Source organism: Podarcis raffonei, chromosome 1, assembly GCF_027172205.1.
Source record: "Podarcis raffonei isolate rPodRaf1 chromosome 1, rPodRaf1.pri, whole genome shotgun sequence".
Taxonomy (NCBI): Eukaryota; Metazoa; Chordata; class Lepidosauria; order Squamata; family Lacertidae; genus Podarcis; species Podarcis raffonei.
The window spans coordinates 125,413,280-125,431,976 of record NC_070602.1 but is presented as its reverse complement, the minus strand read 5'-3'; the positions used below and the strand labels follow the sequence as shown (position 1 = coordinate 125,431,976).

General features: G+C 46.2%; 1 long non-coding RNA gene and 1 pseudogene across 1 annotated transcript in view; both read left to right on the top strand.

Annotated features, from left to right (window-relative positions):
* LOC128399731 (uncharacterized) overlaps window positions 1–18,697 on the top strand; it is a 212,623-nt gene that overhangs the window by 84,096 nt on the left and 109,830 nt on the right. The gene's annotated exons all lie outside the window — the stretch shown is intronic.
* LOC128399717 (DNA mismatch repair protein Msh2-like) lies at window positions 7,999–9,971 on the top strand (annotated as a pseudogene).

The window sequence follows — 18,697 nt, the reverse complement described above, 5'->3', positions numbered from 1 at the left end:
TTTTTTTGGGGGGTTGAGGTTTTTGGGGGGATTTTACCCCAGGAAATAAACTGCCACAGGGGCCAGATTAAACTGACCAGCCCCTGAAACGGACTTTGGACATGCCTGGCCTGTAGCATTCCACTGTGAAAGAAAAGATGCTTAATAACTTGTGGTTATACAGCAAGTTAAGCTTTGTGATGAGCTCTCTTCCTTCACTGCCCTTTCCCCCCCATCTCTTAAGGTGAGGTACATTAAAGGGTAAGAAGAAAGGGCTACTATAGGCTTGGTTCGATGAGCTCAGTATGATTGCGGAGAGATCTGTAGAGCATGAAGCTGGATCCTTATACGCTTGTAAGTGAATATTATCTCACCCTTGTGAAGGCATCTCTTTTTTAGCTCCTCACTATTTCAGCAATGCTCCTGCCCACCTAGCAGTTCGAAAGCACATCAAAGTGCAAGTAGATAAATAGGTACCGCTCTGGCGGGAAGGTAAATGGCGTTTCCGTGTGGCTTAGTCATGCTGGCCACATGACCCGGAAGCTGTACGCTGGCTCCCTTGGCCAATAAAGCGAGATGAGCGCCACGACCCCAGAGTCGGCCACGACTGGACCTAATGGCCAGGGGTCCCTTTACCTTTATTTCAGCAATGAAGTGCACAGTTGTATTGCAATTTTGGTATAGCCTGTATGAATGTGGAAGGATTTAAACTCTGAACTATATGGAGGGTTAGGCATATATTAACTCCACATCAGACTAGACTGTCTCATTGGCAAAACATGTTCTGTGACTTCTCGTTCCTCCTCCTACAATGACCTGCTCCTTTCTAATGCTGACCATAAGCTGGCACCTTTGGCACTCATGGAAGAATCACTGTAGGTGTTACATCAACATCAGCCATGATAAATGGATGCTCTGACTCTTCCCATAAGCCACAAATATCTATCGCCATCGATGGTGCCTGCCAGCATCAGACAACTCATTCATATGAGTGGTGTTCTAGTAAGCTGTTGGAGGAGGCAAAACAAATGACCTAGAGACTGCTTTCCCAAAATGCCTACCAATTCGGGGTGGAAGGTGGGGTGCTTTTTCTGCTGCTATCTTGCTTTTATCATTCTCATTATCTGAAAGCTACCGCACCTACTGGAGAGGGAATATAATACAGTGGAAAAGAACTGATTTGCATGCAGAATCCCTGGAATCTTCATTTTAAACAAGTGTGGAGGACCTTTGATGCTCCAGATGTTGTTGAACAACTCCCATCAGCCCCAGCAAGCATGGCCAGTGGCCAGGAATGATGGTTCAGCAATATCTGGAGGGCCAGAGGTTCCCCACAGCTGATTTAAAAAACATTAGGTAGCAGGTGATAAGAAACGCACTTCGCCACAGTGATCCATGCGACGGTCACCTCCAGGCTTGACTACTGTAATTCGCTCTACGCGGGGCTGCCCTTGAAGCTGTCCCAGAAACTCCAGCGGGTGCAGAATGCTGCAGCGAGTCTCCTCACAGGGTCTCTGCCATGGGAGCATATTCACCCAGTGATTTTCCAGCTGCACTGGCTCCCGGTGGAGTACAGGGTCAGATTTAAGGTGCTGGTTTTGACCTTTAAAGCCCTTCACAGCCTAGGACCCTCGTACCTACGGGACCGCCTCTCCCAGTACGCCCCACGGAGAGCCTCAAGGTCCATAAATAGCAATTCCCTAGTGGTCCCAGGCCCTAAGGAAGTTAGATTAGCTTCAACCAGAGCCAGGGCCTTTTAAACTCTGGTTCCAGCCTGGTGGAACACTCTGCCTCATGAGACCAGGGCCCTACAGGATCTGATTTCTTTCCGCAGGGCCTGTAAGACAGAGTTGTTCCGCCTGGCCTTTGGCTTGGAGCCAATTTGATTCCCTCCCCCTCTTTCTTTTTCCTTTTTCCTTTCTCCTGTGATGAGGCTGCATTTTAATATTTTAATTGTTGTATTGTAATCTTGTTTTTAAGTTGTATTCATTCAAATTGTTTTTATTATTGCTTGTTAGGCGCCCTGAGCCCGGCCTTGGCTGGGGAGGGCGGGGTATAAATAAAAATTATTAGTAGTATTATTAGGTAACGGTGATGGGAGCTGTAGTGCAAAAACAGCAGGAGACTCAAGTTTGGGAAAGCTTGACCTAAAAGAAGCATAAAAGACCTTACAGTTTTTTTAAAAAACAAACAAACCCAGCAACTAATTGTTAAGGAGAAAAGAAGCTATATCAGGGGTGTCAAACTCAAATTCATCGGGGGCCGCATCAGCAGTTTGGTCACCCTCAAAGGGCCAGTTGTATCTGTAGGACTATGTAAAGGACATGTAAAGTGGAGGTTTCCTGTGTAGAACGGCCGGCGCCGCTAGAGGGCAGACGTTCTCTGGCTTGTAGGCTGCTGCGCATGCGCTGAAGAGGCGGCTTTCTTGTGTCAAAAAAAAAAAAGCGAGAATAAAAGGTGAAGGCTGGCGGCCGCCGGCGGCTACACGGGCCACATGACGAGGTCTGGCGGGCCGGATTCGGCCCATGGGCCTTGTGTTTGACACCTGTGATCTATATTATTTTTAAGTTTGTCCCATTAGAGTAACACATTGATGCTGAAATGATTGTATAAAAATATAGTGTCATTTACTCACAGTCTCTCCAATAATTCCTCCCCCCCCCCGATCAATTAGAATTTGCTCTATGTAATATTTGAATTAGCTTTACAGGTAGCTTAAACAAAGTATGAGGCGCTGTTTGTGATGCTTTCAGAACCTTGTATGTGATTCTGTGATGTCACTAAGGAATTTAAGAAGTGCTTTGCTGGGTCAGGCCAATGACTCATAAAGCCCTGCATTCTGTTTCCTGTATACCTGAAGGAGCGTCTCCACCCGCATCGTTCAGCCCGGACACTGAGATCCAGCGCCGAGGGCCTTCTGATGGTTCCCTCATTGCAAGAAGTGAGGTTACAGGGAACCAGACAGAGGGCCTTCTCGGTAGTGGCCCTCACCCTGTGGAACACCCTCCCTTCAGATGTGAAGGAAATACAGTGGTGCCTCGCAAGACGAACGCCTCGCAAAACGAAAAACTCGCAAGACGAAAGAGTTTTCCGTTTTTGAGTCGTTCCGCAAGACGAATTTCCCTATGGGCTTGCTTCGCAAGAAGAAAGCCCATAGGGAAATCTCCGGGGACCTCTTTTAAATGCTGGCGGTGGGAAGCAAAGCCTTTCGCCCCCCTCCGGCCTTCAGAAGAGGTCCAGGAAGGCCGGCGGGGGCCGAAAGGCTTTGCTCCCCACCGCCAGCATTTTAAAAGCGGTCCAGGATAGCAGGGAAGCGCGCTGTCTCCGCTGTCCCGGGGGCTTTTAAAATGCAGGGGCTCGGCAGCGAAGGGTTCGCTGCCGCCCGCCAGCATTTTAAGATCACCCCGGGACAGCGGAGAAGTCTCCGCTGTCCCGGGGGCTTTTAAAATGCTGGCGGTCGGCAGCAAAGCCCTCCTGTCCCCGGAGCTTGCGGGGCGGGAGGTGGGGAGAAGGGCTTTTCTTCCCACCGCCAGCCTTCAGAACAGCCTTCTGAAGGCTGGCGGTGGGAAGAAAAGCCCTTGTCCCCCCCCCCCAGCCTTCAGAAGAGGTCGGGGGACAGACTGTCCCCAGACCTGGTCTGAAGGCGGTTTCCATAGGAACGCATTGATTGATTTTCAATGCATTCCTATGGGAAACCGTGCTTCGCAAGACGAAAAACTCGCAAGAAGAAAAAACTTGCGGAACGAATTAATTTCGTCTTGCGAGGCACCACTGTAAGCAGCTATCTTATCTTTAAAAGACATCTGAAGGCAGCCCTGTTTAGGGAAGTTTTTAATACAGTGGTACCTCTGGTTACGTACTTAATTTGTTCCAGAGGTCCGTTCTTAACCTGAAACTGTTCTTAACCTGAAGCACCACTTTAGCTAATGGGGCCTGCCACTGCCGTGCAATTTCTGTTCTCATCCTGAAGCAAAGTTCTTAACCCGAGGTACTATTTCTGGGTTAGCGGAGTCTGTAACCTGAAGTGTATGTAACCCGAGGTACCACTGTATTTAATACTGTATTGTTTTTAACACTCGATTGGAAGCCGCCCAGAGTGGCTGGGGACACTCAGACAGATGGGTGGGGTATAAATAATAAAGTATTATTATTATTATTATTATTATTATTATTATTATTCCAGCAGAGGCCAACCCGATGCCTTTGGAAAGCCCCTAAGCAGGATATGAAGGCAATTGCTGTCGCCCGTTACTCCCAGGGACGGATAGCTACCCTTCTTCTCATCCCAGAAGTAAGTCGCTGTAACGCCTGTATGTACTTAGACATGCATGGCTTAATCTTTGAGACAAGCATATGCTGCTGGCAAGATCAACCAGGTAGCCACGACCGACAGGTAGGTCTTCGTGGTTGGAACTGTGCTCTGGGGCCATCCCTTCTGCCAGGACCCTGCTGGCGGACGGCACACGAGCGAGCGGGGGGAGCGAGAAAGGGATCCACCCTTGGAGGCAGGCAGGCACCGAGAGAACGCAGGCACTGAGGTACCTTTACCTTTACCTACCTATATTGCCATCACAACTGGAGAGTCAATGCCTAAAACGGAGAGATCAGAAAAGTCAGGGGAAGGAATATTGCTGGGTTAGAGAGCACTAGAGACTGATGAATTGCGGGCAGTGGCGCAGGGAGCAAAATGGATTAGCAGACATGAAAGCCCTCGCCACAAGCTCGTGCGCAAACTGAGAAAACTCAGCATTAACTAAAAGTGTGTTGTTGGTTTTTTAAGTTGCAATATTTCCCGTTGTGATCCATGCTTTATCTTGATGAATGTTCTACAACAGGCAAACATTTTCTGAACTGAAAGCGGAAGGGAAGCACTACCTTGCCCAGGTAGGGTGGAAAAATAATCCTTGGTAAAGGCGACAATGATTAAATGAGCTATAGATATTGGTTATAATAAAGAAATGTCAGTGTGGGGAAAACTATGGGGGAAAACTGAACTACTTTGCCTGCCACCTTATTAAGGAAAATTTACAAAAGGTGATACTTGACACCCAGCAAACTGGTGAAAATGTACAGAAAGGGGTCCAATCTGTGTTGGAAGTGCCATGAGGTAGAAGGAACCCTGATCCATATGTGGTGGTTGTGTAAATATGCTATAGAATTCTGGGAGATGATTCATACAGAATTTTAAAAGATCCTTAAGATCACATTTCCCCAAAGACCTGAGGCCTTTCTGTTAGGGATAGCAAGCGCTCAAATCCTGAAAAAGGCCCTCAGTCTCTTTTTATATGTGACTGTGGCAGCTAGAATGGTATATGTGCATAGCTGTCAAGCGTCCCTTATTTGGAGGGACAGTCCCTTATCCCAGTGCCGTGTCCCGCTGCTGTCCCTTATTGATGATGTCCCTTAAATTTCCGAGGTTTCAAAGGAAGCCGCTCCTCTCCCTCCCTTCCTGCCAGCCAGGGAGGCTCCAACTGTGTTGCTTGGCTGCCCGGCCCACCCCCCTCCGGCCTCCTCTCACCAACGTCGGCCCCCAGGAGCCCCTCCCCGCCGGGACTGGTGGGAGCCTCGGGCACTTCCGCCACCATCCTCCTCGCGGCCGCCGAACTGAGCGTCTCTGCCTGGGGCCTCCCCTCTGCCTGTCACCGCCGCTCCCGCTCCTGTTAGGCCGTACTGCGGCTGTGCCGCCGAAGTACCCGGATGAGATGGGCAGCCTGGCATGGTCTATGAATTGATGAGGAGCCTTGAGGGGAGAGCGAGGGCAACCATAGAGAAAGCAGTTCAGAGAGAGGCGGCGGAGGCGTGGGCAGGTGTTCCAAGGGCTACAAGGGAAGGACCTCAAGCGCTTCTCCCATAGTTTTGTAGACTAGCATAGATAGTCTGATTTGCGGGTTTACTTCGGGCGCTATTCCCCCCCCCTTCCTCCCGCCTGATGGAATTGAGAGCTGCAGATTGAGCACAAGAGAAAAGATACAGAACTGCAGCAGCATCTTCGTAGCTTGGACTTTGTTTTGCATGAAAAGTGGTTGCTGCTTGTAGTTATTTAATTGCAGTGTTTCATCGGCTGGTGTCTTGAGCAGCAACCTCTGGAAACGAAGGGCTAAAAACTGGCGCTGCTCTTCAAAATTATCTGGTCCCTTTTAACTGGTTGACTAAAATCCCTTATTTTGGCTGCTGGTCCCTTATTTTCAAGGCTGCTGGTCCCTTATTTTCAAATCTGTAAGTTGACAGCTATGTATATGTGATAAAAATGGAATGAAAAAGAGATACCCACGAAAGAAATAATATGGCAGAATAAATGGATAGAATACACAGAGTTAGTAACTATGACCGCGAAACTAAGAAATAAGGATGAGTCACGGATAAGAAATGAGTAGAAGTGTTTTGAAGAGTATCTCAGAGGGTATGATAGTCGGTTTAACCTACAAGTAGGAATGAACATAGGAGCAGCAGATAGCATCAAATAAAGGAAGATCTGAGACGAAAATGGGTGGAATATTAGATTATGCAGCCGACAAAAGACTACCTAGAATGCCATGGAGAGATAGACGGGGAAGTCCGAGGATAAGAGATAATGATGAATAGTGTATGGTGTATTTATAAGTTTTAAAAATGCATAAACGAAAAGGAAAAAAAATAACCCTTATATAAAACATATGTAAGAGGCCTTATTCTTTGCACTTCTCTTCTGCAAACATTAGGTGGGAGTGTTTTTCTACAGCTAGAACATTTTGTTGCCACTCCCAACTATTTTATTCCAGCAACTTGAAACTCCAATGGCTGACTTATTCAAACAGCTAGTTTTTCCTAAATGGAAGGCTACTCCTCTGGTTGAACCCAGCCTAATGCTTTTTATCTGCAGCAGATGGTTGGATGACTCAGTGAGGAAATGAAAACATGAATCCCAAATCTCTGCCAATTAAAAGTGATAATCTCTGATCTCTCTAATTTTGCAAATTAAACGATTTGTTCCTTGTTTACTTTTTTGGTATTTTTATAGCTGAAAGTAGAATGAGCAGAATACCACCCTCTAAGCACTAGTGGAACTTCTTGGGCTATTCACCTCCTTCCAGCCGACCTCCCCCCCCCCCCGGCACTTTGAAGCCTATTTTGCATCCATAACGACTATAATTTTCCATTTAAAAATAAAATGGAGACTGCTGGGACTATTGACAATTTGGGGTTGTTGGTTTTTTTAAACACACATTAATTAGCCTATTTCTCAGTACAGTGATACCTCGGGTTACATATGCATCAGGTTACATACGCTTCAGGTTACAGATTCTGCTAATCCATAAATATTACCTCAGGTTAAGAACTTTGCTTCAGGATGAGAACAGAAATTGTTCTCCAGCGGTGCGGCGGCGGCAGCAGGAGGTCCCATTAGCTAAAGTGGCACTTCAGGTTAAGAACAGTTTCAGGTTAAGAACGGACCTCCGGAACGAATTAAGTACTTAACCTGAGGTACCACTGAACTATATGGGGCTTTCTATAGTCTCCCATCCAAGAATTGACTTGGGCCATAGATTCAGCCAAAGAACTGCATTATTCTAATTATTTGCTGCATCCAGCCCTGTACCACATTCAGTTTTTGCCAAAGTAGCAGTAGTGGAATAATTAAAACAAGATACACAGTCCTGGTGCTTTTCCCCTCCTGGGGTTACTCAAGGGTACTCAATACTGGCACTCCCCCCCCCCCACAAATGTTAAACATGTGGCACTCACTGTAACAACTTCATGGCAAGTACCAGAACCTTTTTTATTATTTTTAAAAAGCACGGCAAACCCTAATTATAAACCACCGTTATGGAGAAAAAATATGATTTTGCGACTGGTCCTAATAGGCATATGTAACAGGAAAGCATCAGAGGCAAAATGGATTGCAGTAGAAAGTCTTACAACAAGTAGGTTTTCTGTTTTGTTGCTTTCAATGGTGTACAGTGGTACCTCGGGTTAAGAACTTAATTCGTTCTGGAGGTCCGCTCTTAACCTGAAACTGTTCTTAACCTGAGGTACCACCTTAGCTAATGGGGCCTGCCACTGCCGCCAGAGCACGATTTCTGTTCTCATCCTGAAGCAAAGTTCTTAACTCATGGTACTAACAAAGGTCCGTCTAGTTAAAGCTATGGTTTTCCCAGTAGGGATGTATGGAAGTGAGAGCTGGACCATAAAGAAGGCTGATCGCCAAAGAATTGATGCTTTTGAATTCTGGTGCTGGAGGAGACTCTTGAGAGTCCCATGGACTGCAAGATCAAACCTATCCATTCTGAAGGAAATCAGCCCTGAGTGCTCACTGGAAGGACAGATCCTGAAGCTGAGACTCCAATACTTTGGCCACCTCATGAGAAGAGAAGACTCCCTGGAAAAGACCCTGATGTTGGGAAAGATGGAGGGCACAAGGAGAAGGGGACGACAGAGGACGAGATGGTTAGATAGTGTTCTTGAAGCTACCAGCATGAGTTTGACCAAACTGCAGGAGGCAGTGGAAGACAGGAGTGCCTGGCGTGCTCTGGTCCATGGGGTCACGAAGAGTCGGACATGACTAAACGACTAAACAACAACAACTATTTCTGGGTTAGCGGAGTCTGTAACCTGAAGCGTCTGTAACCCGAGGTACCACTGTATCTTCTTTTAATGACTTCACCGAACAGAGAAACTGGTACCAGAGCGGTCCCTCAATCTCACCTGCCATGTGTGCATCCATCCATCCATTGCCATGACATCTGGCAAGTGCTGGGGCGCAGCCTCCTAGGCGCGAGCGGTAGCAGGGCGGTAGCTGCCATTGGTGGGAGATCCCAGCAGCATGGCGGTCTTTGTGGATACCTCCTCCTTGACAACTTCACGTGAGGGGTGCTGGCCTGACAGGGCGGGCGCCGAGAGTGGCTTCATGCGCGCCAAACATGCACTTTCTGCAAAGCCAGGCACCATTGTGTGCCTCTTTGAGCACGGTGACTGCTGCACAGTGCATGGCAAAGATGCGGTGCTGGTAGCTGACATCTTGAACCATTCAAATGCTGAGCCAGGGAAACCAGAAACTCGAAAGTGCTGCACTTAGCAAGGGGAACTTTGAATCATTTTTTAAGGAATCTGCTTTTGTTTCGTCACTATAAGGCTGACATATATAAGAATATGGCAGGGAACAAATCCGACAGGGAGGGAGAGGGGTATTTGGCATATAAGGGCTCTCCAGGGAACGTTGCCCATTTTGAAGATACTCTGTTTTGTAAGCATGATATGTCATCTTCTGTTGGTGTTGCAGGCATTCAGGTACTCACAGCTCGTGGGCAAAAACTTGTTGGATTTGTGGATACTTTAGTGAGGAAGCTGGAAGAGTGTGAGTTCCCAGATGATGACCAGTTTTCAAACTTTGAAGCTCTGATAATTCGGATGGGGCCTAAGGAATGTATTCTACCTATTGGCGAGGCTGCTGGAGAGAAGAAAAAGCTGGAAGAAGTTGTTCAAAGAGAATAGATTCTGATTGCAGAGTTGAAAAAGACCGAGTGTTTCACAAAGGACATTGTTCAAGATTTCAACTGCTTGCTGAGATAAAAAGGGAAAGACTGTGTGTCTAGTGTGGCATTACTCAAAATGCACCAACAGCTCTCCATCTCTTCCTTGGCCACAGTGATTAAGTATTTAGAACTATTTAAAGGTAAAGGGACCCCTGACCATTAGGTCCAGTCGTGACCGACTCTGGGGTTGCGGCGCTCATCTCGCTTTATTGGCCGAGGGAGCCGGCGTACAGCTTCTGGGTCATGTGGCCAGCATGACTAAGCCGCTTCTGGCGAACCAGAGCAGCGCACGGAAACGCCGTTTCCCTTCCCGCCAGAGCGGTACCTATTTATCTACTTGCACTTTTTGGGGTGCTTTCGAACTACTAGGTTGGCAGGAGCAGGGACCGAGCAACGGGAGCTCACCCCGTCGCGAGATTCGAACCGCCAACCTTCTGATCGGCAAGTCCTAGGCTCTGTGGTTTAACCCACAGCGCCACCCGCGTCCCTCTAATTTAGAACTATTTAGATGAGTATAATTTTGGGCAATTTGAAGTCTCCACCTTGGACCTCAGTTAGTATGTCACACTGGATCATTCTGTTGTCAGGGCCCTTAATCTTTTCCAGGGATCTCCAGAAAATGTCCGAGGTACCCAGTCTTTGGCCAGCCTGTTAAATAAGTGCAGAACAGCTCAAGGACAGAGGCTGGTGAACCAGTGGATCAAACAGTCCTAGTAGACAAGAATAAAACAGAGGAAAGGCTAAACTTGGTGGAGGCCTTTGTGGAAGACACAGAGCTGAGGCAATCTCTTCACAGTCTGCTCCGTTGCTTTCCGGACTTCAATCAGATGGCGAAAAAAATCCCCCAGAAAGTCGCACTCCAGGACTGTTACAAAATATACCAGGCTATTAATCCGATATCAAATGTGATACAGCGGTACCTCGGGTTACATACGCTTCAGGTTACATACACTTCAGGTTACAGACTCCGCTAACCCAGAAATAATACCTCGGGTTAAGAACTTTGCTTCAGGATGAGAACAGAAATCGTGCAGCGGTGGCGCGGCAGCAGCGGGAGGCCCCATTAGCCAAAGTGGTGCTTCAGGTTAAGAACATTTTCAGGTTAAGAATGGACCTCTGGAACGAATTAAGTACTTAACCCGAGGTACCACTGTAGAGGCAGCGGCGGAGGAAGCCTCTTGCGTGGCATGCCCAGGGAACGTGGCGCCCATAAGGACAGAACAGGGTGCTCGCGTGCCGTGCTGTGCTGCCCCTATTGGCGCCGCAGCGTGTCCTGTGCTGTCCTGTCCCCATCCCTGTGCGCGCCACGTGCCACTGGGCACGTGGCACCCATAGGGCCAAGACACGGCCGTGCCACCCATAAGGACAGGGCGGGTGGCACCCATACGGGATGGGGCGTGACACCCATAGGGAAGAGATGCAGCGCATGGCACCCATATGGGACGGGATGCGGCGCCCATTGGGATGGGGAGTGCAGTGGGGCCTCAACCACCTACAGCTGGCGGGGGGAGGCAGCGGGCGGACAGTGCGGATCCTGTGGGCACCTAGACGCATGGCTTGTGCATGCTGCAGGCCCCGTGGTGATGAGTGGCACCCAGGGCAGACTGCACCCCCCGCACCCCCCTTCGTACGCCCCTGGATAGAGGCACTGGAAAAAGCTTTCCACTGCAGTACGTTCGTATGTGCATTGTTCACAGGACCTCTGAGGGTGCTGCTGTCTGACTTCTCCAATTTCCAAAAGATGATTGATAAAGCTTTAGACATGAACATGGTGGGAAGCCATGAATACCTCTTGAAACCCTCCCAAGCCTCGTCGAACTGAGAAAGAATATGGATAAGCTAGAGCAGGGTTTTCCAAAGTGGGCGATGCTGAATGATGTCCTGGCTGGATGCTATTGTCAGTTTTGATCATGTGTCAAATGAAGCGCCAATACCATGTGTACACCCATTTTTAATATGTAATGTTTTATTATGTTTTTATATATGTTGGAAGTTGCCCAGAGTGGCTGAGGCAACCCAGTCAGGTGGGCTGGGTACAAATGTTGTTGTTGTTGTCCTAACAACCTAATGTCAGTGGGAGAATCTCCTAATGCATTTCTCCAGCAATGTGGTTCAAAAATGCCATGAGACCCTTTTCGGCCAAGAGTTGGCAAGCCTATTTACAGTTACCAGATAAGGCTGTTCTGGGTTAAAATTGCTGTTGCAATGAATTTGTCCTTCTAGATAGTTGTCTCTCTCAAGAAGCTTACTGCCATTCAGTACTGTTGCTCTAGGGTCACCCAGCTAAGAGAAGCTGACATTTAAACAGGGGCGTAACATTTGCCTGGAGGAGCTGAGAAAGGCTGGCAGTCGGTGCGGGGAGAGGGTGTTGGGTTTTTAATGGAATTTTTCCGCTGCGTTACATTGCGCCCAGCGAGCACCCTTTAAACTAGCAAATGGTGCTTTGAAGGTTTTGACTGATAAAGGGGAAAGCCTGTGTGGCTAAATGCAACCTGTAAAGGCACCGTATTCAGATTAGGCTTTTATGGATTCAGATTTGGGGTTTTTATGTGCTATGTCCCTTTGCATCCCTTTTTGCACTATTTCTCTATTAGACTATCCATTGCCAAACCACTAGAGCAAAAGTGGTTTAAGCCTTTAATTACTTACCTGGGATTTTCAGATTTGAATCCCAGCGGGTCTCTGCAGAGGGATGTCTATAGCTCACCTAGACTGGTATCCTGTCAGTTTGCTTTCACGTTCCTCAGCCTAAATGTATGACGGGATACCAGTCACACCTTGTGCTCTCCTAGCAATAGGTAAAGGTAAAGGTAAAGGTACCCCTGCCCGTACGGGCCAGTCTTGACAGACTCTGGGGTTGTGCGCCCATCTCACTTAAGAGGCCAGGGGCCAGCGCTGTCCGGAGACACTTCCGGGTCACGTGGCCAGCGTGACAAAGCTGCATCTGGCGAGCCAGCGCAGCACACGGAACGCCGTTTACCTTCCCGCTGGAGCAGTACCTATTTACCTACTTGCACTTTGACGTGCTTTCGAACTGCTAGGTTGGCAGGCGCTGGGACCGAGCAACGGGAGCGCACCCCGTCGCGGGGATTCGAACCGCCGACCTTTCAATCGGCAAGCCCTAGGCGCTGAGGCTTTTACCCACAGCGCCACCCACGTCCTAGCAATACGTTGGTATTAATTGACATAGTGTTATCTATATACATGGATAAATAATATCATAGAATAAATGGATAACAAACAATCCACAACCCTTGGACAAAGTGTGCAATGACGAGTCCTTGCCCCAAATTGCTTATACAGTGGTACCTCAGGCTAAGTACTTAATTCGTTCCGGAGGTCCGTACTTAACCTGAAACTGTTCTTAACCTGAAGCACCACTTAGATAATGGGGCCTCCTGCTGCTGCTGCGCCGCCACAACACAATTTCTGTTCTCATCCTGAAGCAAAATTCTTAACCTAAAGCACTATTTCTGGGTTAGCGGAGTCTGTAACCTGAAGCGTATGTAACCTGAGGTACCACTGTACAGTGGTACCTTGGTTCTCAAACACCTTGATATTCAAACAACTTAGAACCCAAACACTGCAAACCCAGAAGTAAGTGTTCCGATTTGCAAATGTTTTGAGTGTTACGCTTCTGTTTTGAGTGTTATGCTTCCATTTTGAGTGTTATGCTGAGGTCTGTCTGTTTTTGCTATTTCTTTTGCATTTGTGTTTTTGCGGCTCTTTTTTGTCTTGTTTTTGTGACGGTGTGGAACCCAGTTCAGCTACTGATTGATTGATTGATTGTGTGACTGCAGTACATTGTTTATTGCTTTCATTTTATGGATCAATGGTCTCATTAGATAGTAAAATTAATGTTAAATTGCTGTTTTAGGGGTTGTTTTTAAAAGTCTGGAAAAGTTTGATCCAATCTGCATTACTTTCTCTTGAAAAGCGCACCTTGGTTTTGGAATGCTTTGGTTTTGGAAGGGACTTCCGGAACAGATTAAGTTTGAGAACCAAGGTACCACTGTAATCTAAAAATAAATACGAGGGGGACATCAGAGACAGATTGCTCTCAACAGAGGTCTGAATTTACCATCACTTGCAGAGGGCCTTGTAAAGTGCGGCTGAGGGCCACCCTTGGTGGCTCACCCCTGTCTAATACATAGAAACTCATTGCACTTTAAGAATCCAGGTCTATGCAAACTGTGGGTTATAGTTAAATAACTATTCTGCTTCCATAATTCAAAAAGCCTAAAATGCATATATGTTTGAAGGCAAAAACTACCTTGGTAAAGGTAAAGGGACCCCTGACCATTAGGTCCAGTCGTGGCCGACTCTGGGGTTGCGGCGCTCATCTCGCTTTATTGGCCAAAGGAGCCGGCGTACAGCTTCCGGGTCGTGTGGCCAGCATGACTAAGCCGCTTCTGGCGAACCAGAGCAGCACACGGAAACGCCGTTTACCTTCCCGCTGGAATGGTACCTATTTATCTACTTGCACTTTGACGTGCTTCCGAACTGCTAGGTTGGCAGGTGCAGGGACCGAGCAACGGGAGCTCACCCCATCGCGGGGATTCGAACCGCCAACCTTCTGATCAGCAAGTCCTAGGCTCTGTGGTTTAACCCACAGCACCACCCACGTCCCTTAAAAAAACGACCTTACTTCTGCAAAATTTGATACTATATCAGATCTCATTCTTCCCTCCTATCCTACTGCAGTCACACACTAGTACAGATTTCCAAACAGACCACACACCCCAAGAGTCACTGCTTTGGATAATGAATTTAGACATTGTGTTTTTCTGTCTTCCAGCCTCTTCCTTCACTGCTAAAGCAATCACTTTACTTGCAGTACCCTAGGAACTGTTCTAAGCAGTTTCCCCCCTGTTCTCTCCATTCATTTCTGCTAGAGAAACTTAAATAGGATCTGCAGCGGTTATGGCTTCCTCCCACACTGTTGCATTGTCTCTTGTGGTTTGAGAAAGTATTTGTGCAGGAATTTATGATCACTTACTATGATTTTTTTAAAAAATGCTTTCATTCACAACACCCTGCCTATTTCAGCAGTTCCCGTTCCTGCTTTCTTTGCGTGCGGCACCCACTGTAATTGTTTTTCCATGCTCAAGTCTGTTCTTGAACACTTTGCCGTCACAAAAAAGGGCTACGCTTATGCTACACTTGTGTGTTTTGAGCGCATGCATGCACAGACACACACGCCAGAGTGGTGCGTGCTCTAGTTATCTCCCGCTTGGACTACTGCAATGCGCTCTACATGGGGGTACCTTTGAAGGTGACCCGGAAACTGCAACTAATCCAGAATGCGGCAGCTAGACTGGTGGCTGGGAGTGGCCGCCGCGACCACATAACACCGGTCCTGAGAGATCTGCATTGGCTCCCAGTACATTTCCGAGCACACTTCAAAGTGTTGGTGCTGACCTTTAAAGCCCTAAACGGCCTCGGTCCTGTATACCTGAAGGAGTGTCTCCACCCCCATCATTCAGCCCGGACACTGAGATCCAGCGCCGAGGGCCTTCTGGCGGTTCCCTCATTGCGAGAAGTGAGGTTACAGCGAACCAGACAGAGGGCCTTCTCAGTGGTGGCGCCCACCCTGTGGGACACCCTCCCTTCAGATGTGAAGGAAATAAGCAGCTATCCTATCTTTAAAAGACATTTGAAGGCAGCCCTGTTCAGGGAAGTTTTAAATATTTAATGCTGTACTATGTTTAACATTTGATTGGGAGCAGCCCAGAGTGGCTGGGGTATAAATAATATATTATTATTATTATTATTATTATTATTATTATTATTATTATTATACCATCTTAATTGAAACATCCTGAGCTCAGGCATCCTCTTTTTTTTTATAGTTGTGATCCCTTTAATAGTTTGGGTTTCTTTTCTTTTTTTTAAGAATATTTATTAAATTTTCCAATTTTTTAAACAAACAAACAAACAAAAAACAGAACAAACAAAAACATTAAAAAAACAAAAAATTCATAAATCATACTTTTAAATAACAAATTTCTCAGACCTCCTCATACTTCTCCTCCTTGTATCCCAATTAAGGTTATTTGTTCAGCAAATCCTTCATTTAAAGCATTACAGCTTATAACATTACCTTATTTTTCAAACCCTTTTTTCCCATCTATATTCCTTTATATCATTACAGCTAGAAACCACTCAGTTTCAATCCAACACCATTTAACTTTCCTTAATTTTGCAATATTTCTGTAAATAATCCTTAAATTTTTTCCAATCTTCTTCTGCCGACTCTTCTCCCTGGTCACGGATTCTGCTCGTCATTTCTGCCAATCCCATACAGTCAATCAGTTTCATCTGCCATTCTTCCAGAGTGGGTAGATCTTGCGTCTTCCAATACTTTGCGATAAGTATTCTTGCTGCTGTTGTAGCATACATAAAAAAAGTTCTGTCCTTCTTTGTCACCACTTGGCCAGACATACCCAAGAGAAAGGCCTCTGGTTTCTTCAAGAAAGTATATTTAAATACCTTTTTCAATTCATTATATATCATTTCCCAGAAAGCCTTAATCCTGGGACACGTCCACCAAAGGTGAAAGAATGTGCCTTCATTTTCCTTACATTTCCAACATTTGTTGTCAGGCAAATGATAGATTTTTGCAAGCTTGACTGGGGTCATGTACCACCTGTATATCATTTTCATAATATTTTCTCTTAAGGTATTACATGCCGTAAATTTAATCCCGGTGGTCCACAACTGTTCCCAGTCAGCAAACATGATATTATGTCCAACGTCTTGTGCCCATTTAATCATTACAGATTTAACCGTCTCATCCTGAGTATTCCATTTCAGCAGCAAGTTATACATTTTTGACAAAGTCTTAGTTTTGGATTCTAGCAATTCTGTTTCCAATTTAGATTTTTCCACCTGGAAACCAACTTTCTTGTCCAAATTATAAACCTCCATTATCTGGTAATAATGAAGCCAATCTCGCACTTTATCTTTCAATTTCTCAAAACTCTGCAATTTCAGTCTGTCCCCTTCTTGTTCCAAAATTTCCCAGTATTTTGGCCATTTGGCCTCCATATTAAGTTTTCTCTGAGCCTTAGCCTCCATTGGTGACAACCACCTTGGAGTTTTATTTTCCAATAGATCTTTATATCTAGTCCAAACATTAAACAGTGCTCTCCCGACAATATGATTTTTAAAAGCTTTGTGTGCTTTCACCTTGTCGTACCACAAATATGCATGCCACCTAAAAACATTGTTAAAACCTTCAAGATCCAAAATGTCTGTGTTCTCAAGAAGCAGCCAGTCTTTCAACCAGCAAAATGCTGCTGATTCATAGTAAAGTTTGAAGTCTGGCAGGGCAAATCCACCTCTTTCCTTTACATCAGTTAATATCTTAAATTTTATTCTAGGCTTCTTGCCCTGCCAGACAAATTTAGAAATGTCTTTCTGCCACTTCTTGAAACAATCCATTTTGTCCAAAATTTGCAAAGTTTGAAACAAAAACAACATTTTAGGCAATACATTCATCTTTATAGCTGCAATTCGACCCAACAAGGAAAGCTTCAAATTCGACCAATTTTCTAAATCGGCATCCTCTAGTCTTTAGATCTGTATTGATCTTGCATCAGTTCCACTCAGTGTACAGTATTTAGATGGTGGTTGATTCAAATTCATATACAATGCGTCATAACCCTAATGGACCATGCTAAGGTTTGTTAAGTTGGCTATTTTTATAGCGCTTGCTACTTGTTGTCTTGGCTACTGGTTAAGATGATGTAGAGAGCTGTGATTCCAAATGCTTACTAACACCTTGTCTCATAAAGTGCTCATAGATTAAGTATTTGATGTTCAGGTTTGCTATGTCAGCAGAAGCCCCTTTCTGTTTGACAGGATTTGTAGGGGTTTCGCTCCTCTAATGTCCATCAGCACACTGAAAGGTCTGGGGCGCTTCCTGCTATGTGTGCAGAACAAGGAGGCAAGTCATCATTTACTCCTGTCCTTTTAAAAGGGGCTGCTTTGCAGAATCACATTATCCAATGTTCGTCATCGTCGGAGCAAGCTGAACCTAAGTAGCTCACATCCATCTCCATTAGCTCCTATCCATGCTCAGGGAGGTAAGGAATAGTCCTGAAGGATGCCACCCTCACTGGTTCTCAGAACTGGGGCTGTAAAACAAAGCTCTGTTTAGGAAAGATAACCACTGAATGTGTTGAAGAATTCCCCAAACACCTAAAAACAGTGTTTTTTTAATGTTTAGGGGTACTCTCATTTTCCTACTCATATTGAAATACTGCCCTCAATGAGGCCAAATTTAGATGAGCAAAATATTTAGGGGTATGCATACGCAAAATATGGTCTGAAGCTCAACATCAAAAAAACGAAGATCATGGCCACTGGTCCCATCACCTCCTGGCAAATAGAAGGGGAAGAAACGGAGGCAGTGAGAGATTTTACTTTCTTGGGCTCCATGATCACTGCAGATGATGACAGCAGCCACGAAATTAAAAGACGCCTGCTTCTTGGGAGAAAAGCAGTGACAAACCTAGACAGCATCTTAAAAAGCAGAGACATCACCTTGCCAACAAAGGTCCGTATAGTTAAAGCTATGGTTTTCCCAGTAGTGATGTATAGAAGTGAAAGCTGGACCATAAAGAAGACTGATCGTCGAAGAATTGATGCTTTTGAATTACGGTGCTGGAGGAGACTCTTGAGAGTCCCACAGACTGCAAGAAGATCAAACCTATCCATTCTTAAGGAAATCAGCCCTGAGTGCTCACTGGAAGGACAGATCCTGAACATGAGGCTCCAATACTTTGGCCACCTCATGAGAAGAGAAGACTCCCTGGAAAAGACCCTGATGTTGGGAAAGATGGAGGGCACAAGGAGAAGGGGACGACAGAGGACGAGATGGTTGGATAGTGTTCTCGAAGCTACAAACATGAGCCTGACCAAACTGCGGGAGGCAGTAGAAGACAGGAGTGCCTGGCGTGCTCTGGTCCAGGGGGTCATGAAGAGTCGGACACGACTAAACGACTAAACAACAACAACATACCCCTGCGTACCCCCCCCCCCCCCAGAAAAAAGCACTACCTAAAAATAAAGAAACATCTAACCTTTCTTATCCCTCTACCCCAACATCGGTTAGTTATTGAACCATGGCAACTTGGACTGCACGTTTCTTCAGACAGGATCCTGTCCCTTCTTCCCATGTCACACTGCCAAAGGCTGTATAC